This window comes from Colias philodice, chromosome 29 (assembly GCF_061535455.1).
Source record: "Colias philodice isolate Cphi_HAF_F1 chromosome 29, ilColPhil1 Martin Lab GWU primary, whole genome shotgun sequence".
In the NCBI taxonomy this organism is placed as follows: Eukaryota; Metazoa; Arthropoda; class Insecta; order Lepidoptera; family Pieridae; genus Colias; species Colias philodice.
In genome coordinates this window covers 4943907-4967720 of record NC_143114.1, presented here as the reverse complement: position 1 = coordinate 4967720, position 23814 = coordinate 4943907, and the positions used below count along the sequence as shown (strand labels likewise).

The 23814-nt window shown below is 33.9% G+C and overlaps 2 protein-coding genes across 2 annotated transcripts in view; one reads left to right on the top strand and one right to left on the bottom strand.

Moving 5' to 3' along the window:
- The window catches only part of Nse4 (SMC5-SMC6 complex kleisin component Non-SMC element 1), a 145431-nt gene that overhangs the window by 87890 nt on the left and 33727 nt on the right, over positions 1-23814 (bottom strand). The window lies entirely within an intron of this gene.
- sim (bHLH transcription factor single-minded) overlaps positions 1-23814 on the top strand; it is a 62866-nt gene that overhangs the window by 17568 nt on the left and 21484 nt on the right. The gene's annotated exons all lie outside the window — the stretch shown is intronic.

The window sequence follows — 23814 nt, the reverse complement described above, 5'->3', positions numbered from 1 at the left end:
CGTGGCTCCGCTCCTGATACCCTATGCAAGTGGCTTTCTGTTAGCGTAGCGTTCAATAGAATAGACTACATAGCCTTCCTCGATAAATGGGCTATCCAAGACCGAAATAATTTTTCATATCGGACCAGTAGTTCTTGAGATTAGCGCGCTCAAACAAAAAAGAAACATACAAACTCTTCTGCTTTATAATATTAGTATAGAAGTAGATAATTTTAGCTGTCCAGCTGTTCACGCGTAATCAGCTGGACAATTTTCGATAGATAATTATTATTTGGACGATTTATTTTATTAATAAAAAAAAGGTTCTTTAAAATTCACGGGTGACAGGGATAAATAAATGCGATTAAGATAGGACCACGCTAGTTGCAAATATAATTTATGTAATAAGTTAATAACAATTATTATCAGAAAAATTCTTAGCCAAATCACCATCTTATATATAAAATTCTCGTGTCACAATGTTAGTCTGCATACTCCTCCGAAACGGGTGGACCGATTCTCATGAAATTTTCTGTGCATATCGGGTAAGTCTGAGAATCGGCCAACATCTATTTTTCATATGTACCACGGGCGAAGCCGGGGCGGACTGCTAGTAATATAATAAAACCGTGCTTTTAACTTCCTAGGTATATTAAGAAGAGCTGGAACGTCAACACATTTACACATTGCACATGTTAGGCCGGGAGATACTGACACAAAATTTCGGGCCATTTGTAACAGGATGGCGGTTTAGAGGGGTCTTAGTACGCAATGACAAAAAGAAAAATGATGGTCAGAACGCTGGTACCGGCGGACTAGTCGCGTGGGCGTTAGTCACACTCGTCGGATAAATAGCGAAAGTCCAACGATTTGTAACACAAAAATTTTAGAATTTACCGCGGATAGCCCTTAAAAAAGATGTAGGCGGTAGTGTCATGCCATACAGTTACGATGTGACTTACAGTCCGCCATACCGACGTGAATGCGTTGATTTTAAAAAAACAATTCAACCATTTGTACCGGGCTCACTTTTGCACAGGTAACCATCGTCGTGCAGCCATTTACTAAAATCACCATGCCATACTTTTCGGACGATTCCAAATGGTCGCCATACCGCGGAAAAGTAGCGGAAAGCGCGGAAAGCGAAGATTTGTAAATCGTTTGACTTTCGCTATTTATCCGACGAGTTCGACTAACGCCCACGCGACTAGTCCGCCGGTACCAGCGTTCTGAGTTCTGACCATCATTTTTCTTTTAGTCATTGCGTAATAAGACCTCTGTAGAACCGCCATTCTGTTACAAATGACCCAAAATTTTGTGTCAGTATCTCCCGGCCTATGTATATATGTCATTTTTTGCAATTGTTTATAAATACAGGTGATGTAATTGGTGTAGTACGAATATCTAAAAATCTATGAAGAATTTTGTGATACAGTAAATGGAAGAATTATAGACTATTTTACAGTATTTAATAAAATCATTTAATTTTTTGTTCATTTTCATTAGAAATGTCAATTTTTCTCACCAAGGTGGAAATTTGGATGATAAGGATCTTGTTAGAGAAATATAAATTTTGACTAAAATCGGCATTTTTTTTTCAAAAATCAAATAACTAATTAATAATCAGAGTTATCACATTATTAAAAAAATAATAACATTAAGAAATTCCGACAACGAAACATCGAGTTCTTCGAGCGATGAAAGTTACATGTGAAGTAGAAGATTACGATTATGATTAAATAGATTCTTCTTCTTCTCTATAGATACTGCTTTCTGAATTGGTGGTAAATGTTAAAACTGTTAAACTGTTATGACGATTCAAAAGTGCTTCTAGAAGAAGTCTAATTGTATAAATGTTTGAGTTTGAGTTTAAAACCAATAGTGTGAAAATTATACAATAAACATGTAACACATATTTGTTAGCGCGTATTGGTAGGTATTACATGGTATTACGTACTTATTACAAATATAATATTTCTTAGATATCTTTACTCGACCAAAGTCAGGAATTTAATTATTATTTGATAATTGAATGATTATTAATACTTTTATCCAATTGATTATTATTAGAATAAATAATTAACTTCATCAATTGATTTACTTTTAAATTATAATTTTACAGGTAAATTATGAGAGCTTTCATAAGTAATTATATTTGCATATACATATCTACAACGCACCCATTTTACAATTCAAGTCTAAAATGAAACTAGAGTCGCATTTATTTTTGAACATACTGTAAGTGAAATTGCATAAGTGTGAGTACTGTGAACATGCCAGCTTTCCCTAATTGACCATGCACGTACGATTCACATTATCGAATTCACAATGACGTCACAGTTGACAGATCGTAAAACCCGGTTCCCGCCAAAACAAATGACGGGGCATAGACAAATGGCTGATTTTTATTGTCATATACGTAATACGGGCGGTGCTTACCGCGTCACGTTCGAATCGACCTTTTTTGTTAAAACTGATTTATTAGTGCATTTTAATGTGCATTGGCGGATATGCCGCCTACATAATCTGTACTAAAGGGCTGTTTTAAGTGCTATTGTGATTTTTACATGGGGTTTATATGTATGTTATGTGCTTGTAGGAAACATCATTTGTTAGGATTAGAATGTTTTTGTGATAGGTTCGATCGATGTTTGAAATTATATAATAAATCGCGTTCTACTGCACGTATCGCGCTGAAATACACTTTCGACGAATCCTAGTGATGCGGATTATTGATTACCTACAGAAACGACGCTTTAATTACAACGGACCGTTAGTAATAAAAATCTAAAGGCGTGATAATTAACTATATGAAAATAATCTATACTAATATTATTACACTGGAAAGTTTGTATGAACGCGCTAATCTCAGGAACTACAGGTCCGATTTGAAAAATTATTTCCGTGTTAGATAGCCCGTTTATCGAGAAAGGCTATAGGCTATAATTATATCATCACAACAAGAGCGGAGTCACGCGGGTGAAACCGCGGGGTACAGCTAGTGTGTTTTATACCAACAATCACGAACCAAAAGATCGATTAGAGATCTCGGCCCTTTCACGCATGACCATGGGAAATAGGGATTCATTTTCATAAGGGAAAATAACAACTATTTTTTTTTTTATGCTATAGGATAGCAAACGAGCAGACGTGTCGCCTGGTGTTAAGCGATACACGCCGCCCATAAGCATCCACTCCACTGGGAAGTGGATGTGTTGCTGTCCTCAAAGGGATTTGGAAGGAGTTAGGGAGAAGGGGCGAGGATGGGAGGGAATGAGGATAGGGAAGGATAGGATGGGTAGGGGATGGGAAGGGATGTGGGCCTCCGGACCCCTCACTCACCGTACGGAACGCGACAGTAAACTGTCACTATTTCCAATGTGGAAGAAAATATGTACAAGTTAAATAGGTCGTAACTAGTACAAGTTTAAGACGTGATGATAACCCCCTGATATATCACTAAAATCTTAATACCCTACAAATTAAACACCTTTCACATCTAAAACAACAGTTTATCCGTTACACCATAAACACAAAGACCCCTGCGCGTGACACGGAATAATGTTATTGTCTATGGCCGATTGACGAACTGTCAAAGTGACACTTGAGTTTTATAGCGGCGTGCGGGCTACATGGGTGTCTTTTTGTAATCTTCATCTTGATTGGATTGAAGAGTTTTAAATTACCTACAATTAATTTTATGCTATACTAGCTGCGCTTCGCGGTTTTCACGTAGCTCCGCTCTTGTTGGTTTTAACGTGATGATATACCGAAAGGGCTATCTAACACTGAAGGAATTTTTCAAATCGGACCAGTAGTTCCTGAGATTAGCGCGTTCAAATTCAAACAAACAAAAATACAGACAAACTATTCAGCTTTATAATATCTACTAGTATATCTTTTAGTACCTATAGATTTTAGAAAACAGTGCGCCATTAATGACTTGTGTTCCAACTTCCAACACACCCTTACGCAATAGGTAGGTATAGCGTATATGTAATTTTCATGAACATTTCAAAATATTATCACTTGCTACAACACTATCAATGTTGGTAAAATATTGGGAAATGTATTGCAATATTATTTAGAATTATTGCTAATAATATTGTTACCTTTGTTCGTTTTATAATACAATATTAATATGATAACCTTAGATGATAACAATTAAAAACAATAACGTAAAATTCGCTTTTTCTAAAATATACCTATTGTATCAAATGAAAATAGTGCTTATAAAGATTTTTATTTTAAGTCAGACCCTATTATAACCCATAGGGCATAGACAATAAAAATTCTGCTTTAACTATGATAAATAAATAGAAAAGTTTTGATGATATAGTAAATAAACTAGCTTTCCGCCCGCGGCTTCGCCCGCGTTTTCAATGAAAAGCCCGCACATTTCCTGTTCCCGTGGGATTTCCGGGATAAAACCTATCCTATATGTTAATCCAAGTTACCCTATAAACGTGTGCTTAATTTTATTGTAATCGGTTTAGTAGTATTTGCGTAAATGAGTAACAAACACACACACACATCCTCACAAACTTTCGCATTTATAATATTAGTAGGATAAAATATTAGTAGGATTGACCTAACTGTAAGCCTAACTAACCTACATAATAACCATTATTACAGAAAACCGACTTAAAAGGTAATACAATCAGTAATGAGGCCAGTTACAAACTGTCCCTCAGCTACGTAACGCTGATACCGCAAAACATTTGACATTGTAAAATATAATAATAACACGGAAATTAATTTTCATATCGAACCTCATTCGTCGGCCATTCTTTTTTCATTTGACAGGTCGGTTCGCGCGCTTTCTCGCATAGATAAGCGATGTTCCAATCGGGTTTTAAATTTTTTTTTCGCATAGATAATTAATATTAAATAATTATAGATTTTTAAGGGATGTTCTTTACGTTGTTTTTGAATCGTGTTTTGGTGTGTGTGTGTTGGATAGAAGAATGAAGATGAAGATCACTGGTAAATAATTTTTTATGTTTATGGTACCTACATGGATTTTAAGTTGTAAGTAAGCTTATGATGGTAATTTTAATTTACTAGTCTATAGGTATTTTATACTCGTTATTTATATTTATTATGATAAAATTTAAGAAATATCTGATTACCTAAGTTTTTTACACGGAAACTTACCTACCGTGAAAATTTCGAACTTTTCCTTTAAAACTGTTCCTGTAAATTTTCTTACCGAAGTAAGTAGGTAGCTTAAAAACGCAAGTTTTGGAAACGCTTAGTTATTATTGAAAACATAATACAATAATTATCTTTGCCTAATGCCATCTAATGCTAAAATAAAAAAATTTAAAGAATCATTAGGCGTAGAGTCACCCCCATCATATTTGAGACAAATCTAACGATATTTCTCGATTTAAAAGCCATCACACATATAAAAATATATAAGGTGTGCAAATAATAGCCATAATATTACAAACGCGAAAGTTTGTAAGAATGTATGGTTTTAGGTCTGCAAAGAAGTGATATAGAATGTGGGTCCCGTTTTAGACTACAGGCCCATGTTTAAAAAGTTATGGGTAATTTGTACCACCAGGTGACCTATCTATAACGATATAAGAGCATAAAATAATAAGATTCAGCACTATGCCGTCACTCGTAAGCTGTTCAACTGAGTGCAGATGAGAATTATTCGAAAGTACAGGTAGAGATTTTTTCCCCTTGTCTCCATGATTTTTGTACGGCGTTGCGGAATAATGGATTAAAAGCAGTATAGAAATAGTATGACACAGATGCCGTACATAATCAAATGCCAAATTTACCCCGGCAATTGTCGGAAAATATACATAAATTCCGACTTTGTGGACCACCATTTTTGTACGGTATCTGTGTCATACTATTTCAATACTGCTTTTAATCCATTATTCCTAGAAATATCATTATTCGATTAGCGAAACGATAGATTAGTATAGAAGTAGGTACATATACCTAGCTATCGTATACATTACCTACCGCATACTTCTTAAAATAAAGATAATAAAACCACGTGCGATAAATAATGGAAGACAAAGCAAAATAATCGAATTGTATTCGTTACGTATGACCTTGTATCATTGACACACATAAAATTGCTGAATCATATTCTTTGTGCTAACTATCAACTTTATTCACGATAGTATATAGAACCTTCAATCGTGGTCGTTACTTAATAAAACCTATATGTTTTAACTCCTTAATTAAATTAATAGATAGCATTCCGCCCGCGACTTCGCCCGCCTGGTCTAGAATCAAATAGGTACGATATACGTAACCTAACTCTTGAATCACTCCCGCTGCCCGCATCAAAATTCGTTGGGTACCTATAGTTTTAAAGATTTAAACATAGGTCCTACATAGGGATATTAGATATAGGGACAGAGATTGCGACTTTGTTTTATACTATGTAGGTAATGATTAAGTTAAGTTAAATTTAGAGGTGATATAAAAGTTTTTTTTTGTAGGTCTTATTTTTGAAATCGTTCTTAGGTAGGTACCCCATCTATTTATTAGATAAGAGTCGAATTGAGAACCCGTTTGAGGTCGTTTGCACTGAAAAGGGCAGATTTGTGATGCGAAGTTTTTACTGTTCATCTCAATACGCTTTAAAATTAAAATATACTAGCGGTCCGCCCCGGCTTCGCCCGTGGTACCTACATGTTTAAACTATCCTATCTCTCAAGTTGGATCGAACTGTACATGGGGTGCGAATTTTATTATAATCGGTTTAGGAGTCCATTGAGGACAAACGTTGTGACACGAGATTTATATATATTAAGATTTGCCTCAACTCCAACGTTAGTCTGATATTTCTCCCTGCCCAGATACCTGAGGAAAAATTCCTGTTGACAAATGACAGATCACATATTGACACGTTAAATATCGTCCGGTAGCCATGTTGGTTTTACGCAAACAACGATAAAATGGCAGCCATGTTCGATTCCAGGTAAATGATACATATTTGATTCAATTAACTGATAACTTACTACGCTACGCAATCCAATCCTATCTTATCCTACTGATATTATAAATGCGAAAGTTTGTGAGGATGGATGTGTGTGTATGTTTGTTGCTCTTTCACGCAAATACTACTGAACCGATTACAATGAAATTTAGCACACATATAGGGGGTAACTTGGATTAACACATAGGATAGGATTTATCCCGGAAATCCCACGGATACGGGAACTATGCGGGTTGTTATTTGAAAAAGCGGGCGAAGCCGCGGGCGGAGAACTAGTAGATTGTAAAATCAAATAACTCTTGATTAAAGGCAAAACATTTATAAAACCTTTTCTATATATTAATTACTAACTAGAAAACTATTAATTAAAAAAAAAAAAAAAAATTGTCGTACGCACTAGCAAACTACTTATTTACAGTTAGGCATTTACAATTTGATGTAAATTATGCGTCTGCTTTTTTTTTATACGTTTCAAACAGGGAAATATTCGCGATCGTATTATTGGGTATATTCTTATGGTAAGCTCTGTAGCGTACACGCCTTGATGAATTTTAGCTACGAAGCCTCGAAGGTGTAGATTCACCGATTTTTCGTTTGTACGTGACTTATTTCACGTTATCACTGACAGCCGTTCTTCGCACTTCATTCCCTATTTCAGAGCCATTAAATAAATATTATAATTGTTTCAATTAAATCATTAAACATAGATATATACTATGCTATTCATCTGTTGCATTGATCATATCTGTAGGTTCTAGCACAGACTAATAATAATATACTACGTGTTCTAGTAATAATATGCAGCTGAAGAGATTTTGCTTGTTTGAAAAACTACTAGACCGATTTCGCTCATTATTTCACTGTTGGATACATATCCAACCTACCCACATGGGAGGTTACCTACCCAGATGGGTGGTGGTGGGTAGATCCCTGAATTCAGGACCTGAATACGGAACACTAGTGAATTAATTCAAATAGTTGGTAGATTTTTTCACATTTCCTTCTAAAAATATTATTTATTTACCAAACCTGTCCCATCCAACTATTAGCAGTTACGGATAAACGCTTAAACAAGCAAACATTGAATCCATAAATAGATCATAGATCATTTTACGTAAAGCACCCGAAAAATGTAGCGATCGTCACGCACAAAAACGATCTATACGGATTTCGGATACGTGCGTGCGCGCATGACGGATTCAAAATGGCCGCTGTTTTTTCTATTTTTATTTGTTTATTGCAAGGAATGCATTGGTGCAGTCACGAAGTGGATATTAGGATGGATTTTTGGCTATTGATATATTTTTATTGTAATGTTTGTTGAGTTGAGATGAAAATACATTCATGATACATTGAAAAAGTTTAGTCAATGTGTTTCGGAAGGATTTCGTTATTTTTACAAAACTTCAAATACAAATTGTAAATTGGCGTGAATGCTTATTTTTTTGTAAAGTAATAAAAACAATAAAAATAGATTTTTTTTCAAATATTAATTAACTGCAGATACATGTTGCAGTCAGATAGTACAAATCGCCGTATTACATAACGGCTGGTTGTTCCAAAAAACATTTTATATTTACTATTGCAGAAGAAGAAGGGCCAGGTTGTTAGTCTTTTGAGCCGTTTGGTGTTCGTTTGAAACAGTTTCTGTTTCCGTGTAATTTATAAAGTGCGAAACAAACAGAACATATTTTCTGATTCCGAATTCTCGACCGCAATAGAAACAGCTCAGCTTTTGCTAGCAGTTACTCTAATGATGATACTATGTTCTAAGGATAAGGTTCGCAATTCAAATGTTTTTTCCCCTCAGAACGTTCCACTGGATGAACCGATTTTGTTAATCCTATTTATTCATAATTCCGTGTAGTTTGATTAAATTTGCTTAATTTCTGAAAATTTTAAAGCAGTTTAGTGCTTATAAAAAAATAATAGTATAAACAGACCTAACAATTAGGCTAATAGCACATCTAATGATGATAATCAAATTATTTAGCATGACTTTTTCAAAAGAAAGCTCTTGCCCGTTATTTTGTCGCAACGGAACATTTTAATGATGTGACTTCCATGTCTGAAGATAGGAGGTTAGAGTAGCATAGGCTAGTTTTAACCGAAGCATGTAATTTCTTTTGGAAATTCCTTTGACTATACATTCGAAGTCGCGCGGCACAGCCAGTATTACAATACTTTAACGGTAGCAAGTGTACGTGACTTGTACACACCAACAGCAGTGTATTTACGTTGTGAGCACGTATTAGTACATTGTTGCGCGATGACATGTCGTAAATAGCGTACAGTGTTGCGATTATTCGCGTAAAGATATGTGTATACTGGGAGGGTGATGTAAAGGTGTGGGTACATTGGGAGTAATAAAATTGTTTTAGTATGTTTAATGGTAACATTAAGCGATGAGAGAACAATGTCTAAGTATCTGTACTAGTAAATCTGTGGTATGGGTAAAGATGCGGGTAAGGGGACGATATACAGAAGTATACAGTGCAGATGTAAGTGCCTACTCTCGTACCCTCGCTCGTAGCACAGTATAACAAAACTAAATTCGTAGTCTATCTGCTAATCCATCTCTCCTATAATGTTAAGACTAGACCTTACTAGTTCATCCTAGAGTATATATCAACTTATTTCTACTAGGTTTTGGCTAGGAATTGGTTTATTTTATTGGACTTTGGATAAATTAGTTTGCATAAAGCTATACTATCACATACTATGGCGTAAAGAAAAATTTAGCCTAGACAAAACGAGTTTATCCTGAAAGAGAGTTTTGCCGGTAACATCTAAATAATTTAGGGCTGATTTTTCAATCCTTGGTTAAAACTTATTCGTCGAATAATGTATAAAACTGCGATTTTAACAACGTATTCTAATTGCCCGTATTTGACAGTTTACGTGACATTTTAATATTATCGTGTAATACTTTATTGTACGGATTAGTTTTATCCAAGCATTGAAAAATCGGCCCTTAGAGTAAATAATAATGACGCATGACCATTGAGGCACCTTTTCGCGACAAAGTAAAGGCAACTAAAATTTATCGTTCGTTAAATATAATAGTATTGTACTTACACATATTGTGAGACTTCAGTTCTACATAAATACAAATGCAACAATGTTGCGGTAATTTTGTATGTACATATTTGTAACACGGTAAATTTGTGTGAATGAGAAATAACAATCAGCGGAAATACATACCTACCTTCTGTAACTGAAAATCATTATATTTAACTAGCTTTCCGCCCGCGGCTTCGCCCGCGTTTTAAAAAAGACCATAGTTCCCGTTCTCGTGGGATTTCCCGGAATAAACCTATTCTATGTGTTAATCCAAGTTACCCTCTATATGTGTGCTAAATTTTATTGTAATCGGTTCAGTAGTATTTGCGTGAAAGAGTAACAAACATACATACTTTTGCATTTATAATATTAGTAGTTCCACTTCTGACACGTGTGCTTGACACACACGTATAAACATGGTTTTAATGAAAAAACTGAAAAAAAAAAACTAGTAAAAAAAGACTAAAATAAAAATAAAAACTTAACGTTTTTGCGTAAAAAATCTACTTTACATCTATGTAGATCATTCTTTATTATTAACCAATATACAAACTTTTCAACAGCTGTTAACAACACATAAATAAACAACAACATATCTATTTATCAAAGCATAGTCTAGCCACATACAGTCTAGACTGAAGCACCCTCTCTGTGACGTCACTAATGGTCAGGTCAGACTTGACTCAACATTTTCGGTCGTACTTTGATGTTAAACTTCTGTTTAATTATAATTGACGTCATTAGAGTTTGTCACGGACTTGATAAAATGGGAAAATACGTTTTCACGAAACAACACTATTAAAATATGTTTTTTTTTAATTTAAGGAATTACGATTTCCATATTAGTAAAAGTCTTACCTACTACTACTAACTTTTAAAAAGCACCACAAGCTCCAGAAAGTAGCTTTTTCTGTGTGTATTTTATTTCCGCTATTACTATTTAAATTTTTTATGCGTAACCACAGAATACGTATAATAGTAGCAAACGCTTTTTTTTTCAAGTGGGGAAATCTTTCCTAAGATACCCACGGCTCCCGGGGAAAGAGCCGTGGTTTATGTCTGATTCCTACCTATTACCTAAAACCCCACCGTGTACCAACGCGCCGCTTTAGACAGGATGCGGGAACACTATTGCAATCTTCCGCATGTCCCGCCCAGCAGTTGCCCGTTTCCAGGCCCTCCGCCAATTGCCTGTTTCCAGGCCCTCCACTAAATTGCCCACCCCGAGGCGGCGCAAGCTGGCACACGAGCTCACGCCATCCACTCGCCGACGATGGATTAAGTAGCTAAACGCTAACACAACCCTATAAAGATAAAAAAAAAATCAGTGAAAGAAATATAACAAATTACTCGGCTTCTCGTGTTCGTTTGGAAAAAGTAAATTGTGTCGTCATCCAATGAACGCGCTAGTCAGTCAGTCAAATAGCAGATTTAACCAGATGACGGCGACATTGCCATGACACGCTATTACAAACCTTAAGGGACATACAAGAAGCTTGGTACATAAAAAAGAGCGTGTGTGCCGAGCACACGTGTCAGAAGTTAAACTTCTTTGGCAAGATTCAAAAATCAAAAATCGTCTCCTTACTCAATGACGTGACGGTATTGCCGCGACGCGACCTTGAAACTTTACTCTCAAGTTGAGAGTCTCAACGCGCCTCAAAAAGTTTCACTTCAAAAATCACGAGATTATAAGACTATAAATAAAAACATTCCAAACACTTACAATCAATTTCACTAATAGCAACCCTAACTGCCAGATGTTTTACCCACCAGATTACGAGCCATATAATTTTTGTTGCGCACAATAATCTTATAATCCCTACTACTGGGGCGGATAGCGATAAATCTATATTTCCTGTAAATCACTTGTGTTTTTACACCTTTCAATGTGTCACAGACTAATATGGGGAATGACGAAATGTTTCTTTACTAAGTAATTAAAATTAGGTTTCTCGAGTGCTAAATTTTCGATTAAATTTATTAAAGTGAAACTTTTATTACATCGTCTCAAACTTTTTGGTCTGTGTAGCGCATGTCGCGTGTATCGCGGCTGCCGCGGAGTAGGTATACCTACTCCGTCTCGCGACATGCGCTACACAAAGCAGTGTTCGGAACCGTTTACCGTTCGAACAGTTTCACTTTTACCGTGGTTTCATAAAACCACACAACATTTTTTAAGTAGTATTTTAAACTAAATAAATACGATCCATTGATGCCTTACTAATTTTGTATACTTAATTGCGTTACAAAAAGAAACATAACATAAACCGTAGCTAACACAGGTAACACTAGCAAGCTACTAGATATTATTCTGTGACGCTAGTAAAACTTATAGCAAGAATCAGTAAAATGCGACATCGGTACATCCGTAGTTACCTATTTAGAATAAAAAAATCCAGTTCTAAAATCAGTGAAGTCTTGTAATTTCTATAAGGATTACTCAATTTAAAACGATTTCATACTACATTGATTCCCTTAACAGGTCTATTAAAAAAAAACGTAACAAAAACAACCTCAATTACAATTATAAACAACCTGTCATCCCGTAAAACTATACCACGAATATTTAAAACCAATATAGTAATAAAGCAATTTACATTACCCTTGCATGATTTATTATGCAAATTATTAAAAAAAAACCTATTGTCTATGCTCCGTTCCCGCGCTAAACAATGCCTTGTCATTCTTCCCGCCAATTTTGATCTGTCAACTGAAAAAAAAAGAAGACAACTGAATGCAGCCCTAAAGCTTGCTATTCGAGTATGTTCTTTAATTATTCTGAGTTAAGATTTATTTTTGAATGCATTTTGGTAAAATTTAAATGAGAAAGTATTATTTTAGCACTATAGCGCGATATGTATTGTTTAGTTTACTTTGAGGTGCGTGGGAACAGATTTTAAAATATTGTGATATTCACTAAAAATTAAAACCATTGGTAATAAACACTTGTTTTTACATAATTATTTATGATTGTAAATTGTAATGTATTTATTTATTTATTTATTTATTTATTTATAGATGCACCAACAGTAACTCAATTTGTAACATTATATAAGTAATCGTACATAAAGTCTTAATCTAAATTGGCTACTAATTACAGGTACATACAGCATTACTTGAGAATTGGATTGAATTAAGTATTTAATTTAAATAATTATACACAGGAAAAAAAAAATCATGTCAGATATAGAGCAATGTGAAAACAATATTGTCAAAAATAATTATAGGAATTCAATTACATTATTACAGGAATTCAATAACAGTGTCCATAGAGATAATTTTGATAATTTTATTCTTGAAGGACCAAAATGAGTCGTGAAAGATGTCAACATCATTATTTATATTAATCTTATTGAAAGCACGCATTAGTCTGTTCATGGGGCTATACTTCTTTAAGTTTGTACGAGACGAAGAGGCAGAAAAGGTATTAACTATCGCATAACGTGGGATTGAACGGGGAACAGTTAAATTAATATAAGTTAAAAGATTGGTGTTTAGATTGCCATTTACGATTTTATGCAAAGTATAAAGATCCAAAAGGTGACGACGATTTTCCAAAGAAATAAGTTTGAAATGCTCTAACCTATCATTGTATGGGGCCCTATAGTTGATGTGAGCATCCTTAAAAGCTAAAAATTTTGTGAATGCCTTTTGTACTTTTTCTATTCGTGCAATGTGTCGTTGATAGTGAGGGTTCCATATTGCACTAGCATATTCCAGCACACTGCGGACGAGAGAATTGAATAAAATAACCAAAGGCGCAGTTTTGTGAAAATCCTTAGTATTCCTTTTGATAAAACCCAACATACGCCATGCTTTTGAAATAATATCCTCAAAGTGATGTGAGAAAGTAAGTTTAGAGTCAAAGTATACACCCAAATCGCGAGCAACAGATACTTCCTTGATAAGTTCCATGTTAATGTAATAATCTGAATTCAATTTTTTAATTTTTCTAGAGAATTTAATATGTAAACACTTGTCAACATTAATTTCCATCCTATTATCAATACACCATTTATGAACAGCATTTATGTCTTGTTGAAGTAAAAATGCATCTGCTAAACTATTTACCGTCCTGTACAATTTTAAATCATCTGCAAAAATTGCACATTGACTATATTTTACACAGTCTGAAATATCATTAATAAAAATCAAGAAAAGGGCCGGGCCTAGATGCGAGCCCTGAGGGACACCAGAAGTTGCAACAAATTCATGGGACGTATAACCCCCCACGGTAACTCTTTGTATTCTATTGTGAAGATAAGAACGAAACCAATCCAAAAGACGCCCGTGGAATCCATAATTTTTTAATTTTTGTAAGAGAGTGAAATGATCCACCCTATCGAAAGCACTACTAAAGTCAGTGTATACAGCATCTACTTCACTGCCACTGTCGAGATTATTGCAGATGTAAAAAGCATAATGTAGCAAGTTTGAGACCGTTGAGCGGTTTTTACAAAAACCGTGTTGAAAATCGTTAATTAGATTATTGAAGTATGGCATAATAGTGGAAAGCACCAAGCGTTCAAATACTTTAGAAAACGTGTTCAATATAGATATAGGACGGTAATTTTTGGTGTCATTCTTATCTCCTTTTTTGTGAATAGGTATAACATTTGCAAGTTTCCATTGTTTAGGAAAGAGTGAAGAATCAAGAGATTTTTGAAATATAATTTTCAGAGGAAGTGACAGATTTGTGTATGTTCTAGTTATAAACAAGGGTGGTACACCATCAGGCCCGGCACCTTTACTAGAATCAAGAGATTGGAGTAATTTTGCAATATGGTCCTGACTCAAGGCGATATTGTGGATAAAGAATTGGGGATACTTATCCTCAGTATCAGAAATAAAATTCTTATCCCTCTTGGAATAAATCGACTCAAAATGAGAAGCGAAAAGTTTGCAAATACCCTGCCCCGTATCAGACGTTACATTGCCTAGTTTCATTTCGGATGGAATATTTGATGAACAACCTTTTCGGTTATTTATAAACGCCCAAAATTTCTTAGGGTTTTGTATAATAGATGACTCAATACTAGAAATGTATTCCTTGTAACGGATCTTAATTAGATCGCTTATCCTTTTGTTTAAGATACCTACCTCTAGCTTGTCCCTCGGATTGTGATATATTTTTAGCCTCTTGCGAATTTTTTCCTTCTCAGATATTAGTTTCTTAAGGTCAGTTGTATACCAAATTGGGTATTTATTACTTTTATTTTAATAATCCGTTTGGGTACATGAGCATCAATAGTTTTATAGATAATTTTATAAAATTTAGAAACCATGATATTGACATCATCACAAGGCAAAAGTTCCTGTTCCCATTCAATTTTAGACAGTTCAGAGTTAATAACACTGAAATCGGCTTTAAAAAAGTTGTGAATTTCAAGCGGTTTGTGTCTCAAATAATTACATGTAATGGAAGCTATTTTTATACAGATTGCGGGGTGGTAAGGATCTAGTTTTGATAAGGGAACAGTAACCTTTGAAACGTTAATGTTACAAAAACGTCCAAAAACTAAGTCTAACGTCCGTTGTTTAAAATTTTTAATACTGTTAAATTGAATAAGATCATTTTGAGACATAAAGTCAATCAGTGATGTCCCTAAAATATTGGAATAATTACAAGGACGTAATAAGTCATCTTCTAACTCCCAATCAATGAAACCTAAGTTAAAGTCGCCAATTACCAAAACTTCACTAGAATTAGATTGAATTACATTATTGATATTATCTAAAACACAGTTCAAAATATCGGGACACACTGGCGGTGCTATATAAACCGCGCATATTAAAATATCTTTTACCATACCATTAATCTTACACCTAAGTGATACCCAAAGATCTTCGTGGGGACTTTCAAAGTGTCGAAATCGAACAGAATGGATAGATTTGGATACAGCTATAATAACTCCACCTCCTTTGATTTTTGAAGATTCTGTAGATTCTCGATCTCTTCTATACAATATGTAATTTTCATTAAATACTTCTTTGTCATAGATAGAATTATCGAGCCATGTTTCAGTGCCAATTATTACTTCGTAGTGGTTTTGTAGTGACATAAGTCTTATGTGATCCAATTTCGTCTTCATACCCCGAAAATTTTGATAGTAAATATTGAATGTTAATACAGAAAAAAATAGGTCTAGTTTGATTTTTTTTTTTTATCTTTATTGAATTTTTGCAAGACACTCGAAATTCTTTATCTGAACAGATTGGGAAAACTCGTCCTTACGAGTGAAAATCCTTCCATTCCTTACCCACACGAAGCGAATACCTTTTTCTTTTGCAACATTTCTAGTTTTTGCATGCAGAGATTTATAAAATGGGGATAAATGTTCTGATATATATAACGGCGATAAAGCTCCCCCATAACCTAAATGACTGGAATTAATTCGGTTGTTCTGTGAAGATTTATTGAATTTGGATACTGCAGCAATAATTCCATCTCTGATATGAGTACTTCGCAATTTGTAAATAACTGATCTGGGTCTTTTGTTGGTGTCATCTAGTTTCCTCACACGTGTACAAGTTATAATGTCTGATTCTTGAATAGGATATGATATATCATATTATGCTTTATTATAAAGTAACTAATTATACCACTTCACCTACTTCTGTAAATTAGATATCTAAGGTTTTCAGTCAACTTGATAAAAATGTCTAAGTAATAAATAATTACTTAATGTTATTATTTAAAACTATTTTCACAGTAAAATGTTGAATTAGAAGATATAATATTATGATGATCTCGTCACACATCGATACATATTCGCAAGAACATAAAAATCAGTGCCAATAAAGCGCCAAAACTCACACCTTATCTGCATACGTCATTCACAATTCCACAACCCAAGATGGCCGAAAGTTCCCACAAACACGCAAATTGCTGAATGATTACGCATCATGAATGACTCTACAGGTGTCTACTACGCGAAAAAAAAAACAAAACACAGTAAAACCTGTTGTAGACACGTGCGTCCGCCTTGCGGCCAAAGACAATGGCCGGTGACACCCCGCCTACGAAAAAAAAAGTAAAGACCATAGACATTTTTTTTTTTGTTTTCATTGACTCGTTACTCGTTCCCACGTAAATTTTGTGTTTCGAATTTGTCATATTTTATTGTTTATTGAAATTTTTGTTAAAGCCTCGCGATCATATAATATTTATAATACCCACACCTATTTAATAAGTACAGCTATAAATTCAATTAATTTAAAAATTCAATAGACGTAATTAAATTTCTGCTTTAATTTAAAATTTCAAAGGGTGTTTCTATCTCATAAACTCATCCAAAAAAGTGCCCTATTAATTTAATTTATTGCGATTACTTCCTCTTCATCTCTAGATGCTCTTCATCCTTTCAATTAAAATTGTAAACTACCTAACTACAGATTTAAAAAAATACGAAACAAACAAATTATTCCCAAGTTATTATTCTTCAATAGAACCTCCGTACCTAGTCCCAACATTGGTTTAAAACTAAATCCTTTCACTTCTAACGACAAAATGTAATCCACTGATTCGATTATCCATTTACAAGCATTGTGTAATGGCTGAGGTAAACATCTGAAAGAGATTATCCTTGTAAAGATTATGAGTTAATAGGTTTGTTCAGAAAATACTAATATTTTTTCAATATGAGCACACGAGTTTTTATATGTGTGCTTTTACAGCGTGGGTTAATTGATGAAACGATTTAAAAAACAAATATCTATGTAATGTTATTTTGTAAAAATAACCAAAAATGTATAATGATATAATGTACATGATTATTTGGCATGTTTGTCTCTGAACTCCTAAACGACTACCTAGACCGATTTTGATGATATTTTTTGTGTCTTCAAAATATAGATAGTTAATGGTCTAGATTTACAATTCAAACGCAAAAGCTAGTCCTATCTTGATATGATTATTCGATCTCCTAGTCTTGTCTTATAGGTATATGAAGTTCGACAAAATCAGTCATTAAGTTTTCAAATTCTAATTTCAAAAACTCCCATATTTATCTACACTCAATTCGATTTAAATCCAACCATAAACAATTCCCTCCTACACTGATCACATCTATATACTCAATTCGAAATTAAATCACACCATAAACAATTTCATAAATCGCGCATCGACAGCAGACTAAACAGTGGGATTATGTTGCCAGCAACAAAAACACGCACACGTGGTACGGATCTGGGCCGCATGGTGGTCCTTGAGATATATTGTTTTAAAGGGGCACAAATGCAAGCAGGATTTGCGTGATTTTCAAGGAAGAGGGGTAGTGATATTTTTTTTATTCATTTATGGTATTAAAAGATTTTTTATAAGAACGAGCCGCCATGTAAAACTGAAGCTACGGCCGTTACGTACAAAGTACTCCGTACTCCGTTTTCGATTTTAATTGTATTTATCGATTATATGTATTTATTTATTTTTATAAGATCTAGACGCACACAATATTAATAAAAGGCTTCTTGTAAAGAGTGGCTCAGAAAATAACAGTAAAACCTTAGAGTTCATCTATAATGTTATTTTTCAAATTTATGTTAATACTAGAGGTCCGCCCCGGCTTCGCCCGTACATATTTCGCAATTAAAGGTAGCCTATGTCCTTTCTCGGGTATCAAAATATCTCCATACCAAATTTCATGCAAATTGGTTCAGTAGTTTAGGCGTGATTGAGTAACAGACAGACGGACAGAGTTACTTTCGCATTTATAATATTAGTATGGATGGCAATAATGTAAACACATAGGTACTGATTGGCGTACATTATTGCAGACTGTGTCCACCTCTAGAAGGTCACTTATTACCTGAGATGTCTCATAGAATAACCAAAAAAAGTGCTATAGCTACATATACAGGGTGTAATCGTTAAGTGTGCACAGGCGATTATTCCGTAACTATTACAGATATCAAAAAACTTTAAACTGATATCGAAAGTACTTAACCTAATGAGTAAAATGGCCATAATAAATTTTTAAAAATAATACGAGAAATATCTAAAAAATTAACTTTAAGCCCTCCCATACATTTAGTATGAGATATGAATATCCCATGTACATGGGTTGATCCAAAAGTAATGATAATCAATATTAAACAAGGTCATTACAGTTAAAATAATTATGTATTTCTCTAGATAGTCTTCTAACTAGATAATACTTCGATATTTTTTTTCCTTAACTTAGAAAAAAAAAAACTTTGACTTCATCTACAAAAACCCCTCAAAATCGGCCATCACTTCGCTGTCGTCTTAAAATTTCTTATATCGACGGTGTTTCTTGTGCCGAGGTAAGAGATAGAATTAACTAGGAGCTAGATCTTACAAACAGGGTGGGTGTTCAAGCATTTTCAATGCCGATTTTTGATTGGCAGCCATCGCAACTGACGCTTTGTGATCTGGTGCGTTGTTTTGGTGAACCAATATTCAAGACCGAAGTTTGCCATGTCTCTTTTTCTTACTAACCTACCCGCAATCTTTTAATTTGGTCTGTGTAGTAAGAGCCCTGTGTAGTAGTGGCTACCTTCTTAAAATATTCCACATTTCTTCAGCGTCCCAAAAAACTACGGCTTTAATCTATCCCACTAGTTTTCACTTTGAAAATCTTCACCGTCACTTTGGAAGCTCGCATCCAGGCCATTGATTGTTTCTTGGTTTCAGCATAAACATGGTGAACCCAGGTAACGCCCATGGTCACAAATCGTGACAAAAAATTATCCTGATCTCATTAAAAATTTAGAAATTCACCCTCTAAATGTCGAATCGTTGTTTCTTCTTTTCGTCGGGAAACATTCTGGCTCGCACTGTTCACATTAAAATTAATGTTAATACTTGGAAACGTGGCCTGTAGATATAATTTTTTTGTGATAACTTAGTGATTACATGAGCAAGCATAAAACATTTATTTTATATTTTTATGTGCACAGGAAATACCCAATTATCATTACTTTTGGATCAACCTATACATTTAATATGAAAGATTTTAGCTTTTTTTTTTTGTTTTTTTGGTTTTCTGCTTTAATTACTTCGCAAATTTGGAGGGAAGTTCATTTAGAAACTGTAAATAGACCTCCTCATTGTATTGCACAATAAGGACGTCACTTCGAAAATCTACTATGAATACAAAATGTATGGGAAATAAATTGTATGGGAGCGTTTAATGTAACATTTTTGGTTATTTCTCGTTATGTTTTTAAAAATTTATTATGGCCATTTTACTCATTAGGTTAAGTACTTTCGATATCAGTTTAAAGTTTTTTGATATCTGCAATAGTTACGGAATAATCGCTTGTGCACACTTAACGATTACACCCTGTATACCTCGGATGAAACTACGGGGCATAGCTAGCTTAAAAATTAAAATATTAACCAATACGTCCATACGACCAAACCAACGCATTCAACACAAAAACAAGTATATCATCTAAATCTCTTTCATAGACCCAACGTCTCCAATATCCAAGATGGCTGATATGCAAATGTTTATTGATTTGCGCTCTTTGTCCGCGAATTATCTGTGACCACGCATAATTATGCCTCATTTGGTTATGGCTAAATAATGCTTGTGACATATGAATGTTATTGTAGATACTAGATACTTCCTTTATGAAGTTATAGTTGTGTCGAGTTGTTGATCGTAAGGACACATTTGATCTAAAACTAGGTGCTTTTTAATAATACAAAGTTTAGGGTGGTTTTCCACCAAAGCTGTGCGAGGAAAATATGTCAAATTCAAATTCAAATTATATTTATTTGCAAGAATGTAGTTACAAATTATAGATGTTTTAATTACAATATTATGTGGCTAATACATTCTACCCATTGATTGGGTGTGTGTCGTGCGGGGATGTCTAGCTGTGCGAGCAAAATGTGTCGTTCGAGGATGCGTTGCGAAGCTATGCAATGTCTTTTAATTGTCATTAGTGCTCAAAATTATAGAACTAATAAACATACCTCGCGAGCATTTCTCGCACACATTCCTCGCACATATCTTTAGCTTTAGTTTTGTATGCTCGAAAACTATGGCTATGATGGCTACTAAAGCCATAAGGCCGCCATTTGTGCATGTCTCTCTTCTATATATGTATGTCTTTTTCTTGTTTGTAACGGTGTACAATAAAGCGTTTTCATTCATTCATTCATTCAAACCTAGCATTGCAGAGCCGTTTCCACCAGAGCTGTGCTGAGCGAGGCAAGCTTGACACCCTCGCCGCGCATCCAGCATATCTTTAGTGGAAAACTACCCTTAATGGATGGTTGTATGTTTGAACTTGCTAATCTTAGGAACTACGGGTCGGTTTTGAAAAATTCTTCAGAATCGAGACTATCGAGACTCATTATCATCACGAAAATATTGAATTTTTTTTGGGCGATTCAATTTAAAAACGGCTCGACCGGTTTAATTATATAGAAGATAATTTGCCCATTCGTAATTTCCTTTATTTCCGTTCAAGCCGAGACGGGGAAATTTTCGATGAGGTACCTATATTGTCAGAACAGTGCAATTTATAGTAATCTCTAAAATTTATAGCAAGATTTCGCCATTACCATATTAAATTTAACTTTACGTCTAGCTCCCAACCGACCCTTACATCTCAATTATTCTCAAATACAATCACAGTTATGTAACGCGATTATCAACACCAATACAATGGACTGTCAAAGCTGTCAAACAAAATACGGGCTGTTTGCAATCATTGTACCTGTGCCTTTTATTTTTTTTTCGGAAACGGACATAGGAAGATGCACAGATAAAACAAAATATTGGGAAGGTGCAAACAGCCAGTACGATTTTGAACCTGTACGAGTAAGGTGTAACTTTTTAATTGTTTGAATTGCGAATGAGTTTCCCGCGCTTTTAAGTTATTTTTTTCAAGTGATTGCCAGTTGTTATAATGAAATTTCCGTGTAGAAGAGACCATATTAAGCATTCGAAAGAATTACATATGGATTTTTGTAAGTTCTTCTTTTGTAAATTTTTATTTTATTTTGATTTTTAACGTGAATATGTGAATATTGAAATATGATTAATTGAATATAATACCAAATATAAAATAAGATTGAACTTTACACCTAAGACAATTTTTAAAATCATTAATAAAAAAAAAAACAGTCTTTTAGAGCATATTTTATTTTATTTTAATATTTTGTTGTATCAATGGCAAAAAGTGTTGACAAGTTGTACCTATAAAATAAAGTCGCTTTCCTCTGTCTGTGTGTCTGTAATCTGTATGCTTCTTTGATGCCGGTTTTTTTATAGAAAGAGTTCTTGAGGCCGGTTTCAAATTTCAATATATAATTTATTAAGCTTTAGATAACCCGTGGAAAGCTAGTCCTACTAATATTATAAATGCGAAAGTTTGTGAGGATGTGTGTGTGTTTGTTTTCACGCAAATACTACTGAACCGATTACAATGAAATTAAGCATAAATATAGAGGGTAACTTGGATTAACACATAGGATAGGTTTTATCCCGGATATCCCACGGGAACGGGATATAGCGGCTTTTCTTTGAAATTGTGGGCGAAGCCGCGGGTGGAATGGTAGTCTATTATAATTCTGAAATCAGAAGTATAGAAAAATGTTGCTATATCAAAATAGAAATACGTTGCAAATTTGGAAATAGAACAAATTCCATTGAGCTTACAATAGTTTATGGCAATTCCGATATAAATGGCGGCCATATGTTCTATTTATTGTCGCGCGGTTTTAGCGCTATTAGCCAATTTATGGGGTTTCTAGCGTGGATACAAAATTACCCTAAAAATAGTTTTGTTAAAATTAGTTGAAAAATTCTACACTAAAGGTTTTACCTACCTATTGTAGGTATGCAATTTTAATTTCAAAAATAGTTTTTAAGATTTACAATATGAAATATTTAATTACAAAAATAGATATTAAAATTCAACTCCTTAGGTATATCTCCAAATAAGTAAACTGTACTTCAAAGAACAAAATTTTAAAATTTTTAAAGGGAAATTTCTTAGGCGCGTTGAGAGCAAAATTTCAAGGTCGCGTCATGGCAATACCGTCACGTCATGGAGTAAGGCGTTCTTAGTTTGTGTATTTGGAAGGTGTTTTAGTGACACGAGTGGGAGTTAGCTTTCAATGGTTGTAGGTCTCCAAAACTAAAGTAGAAAATCGTGTTTTGAAGTTCTCAAATGAATTAGTATTACGTTATTAATAAGTAGGTATATCTGTAGTACCTACAACTGGTAAATAAATTTCTAAGAGATCGTTTTATCCTTAATATATAATATCTAAATATGTATTTTTACCAAAATATTAATTAACTTCAATAAATGTTCATTTGTTGCATATTTTATATGTGTATAAATAAGGATTTATTTTCGTTTCTGCTAGATTTTGAAACATATAGAAATGAAATGAAATGAAATGAAATGATTTATTTTGCAAGAAATGTGGTAGATTTACAGATGTTGCATAATTCATTGTTCAGCACAAATCGCCAATTGATTGGCATGCAAAAATTAACAAGAGAATGTCAATGTCTTACTACATAAATATCATTTTTATAATAATTATACATGTCAGCTATTATGTACCCTTTTTCACTTACAATTATATAATATTTATGTCAATTATTACACTTTTTACTATTAAATGTCAATTACTACAAATACAATTTAATTTATATAAATAAGCAATTACAATATTATAATATTATGTCATATTTTGATTTTTGAAAAAATTCTTTTAGGTCATAAAAACATTTTTCAATTAGCCAGGCTTTTAAACGCTTTTTAAAAATATTAAATGGCAATTCCCTCAAAGATTT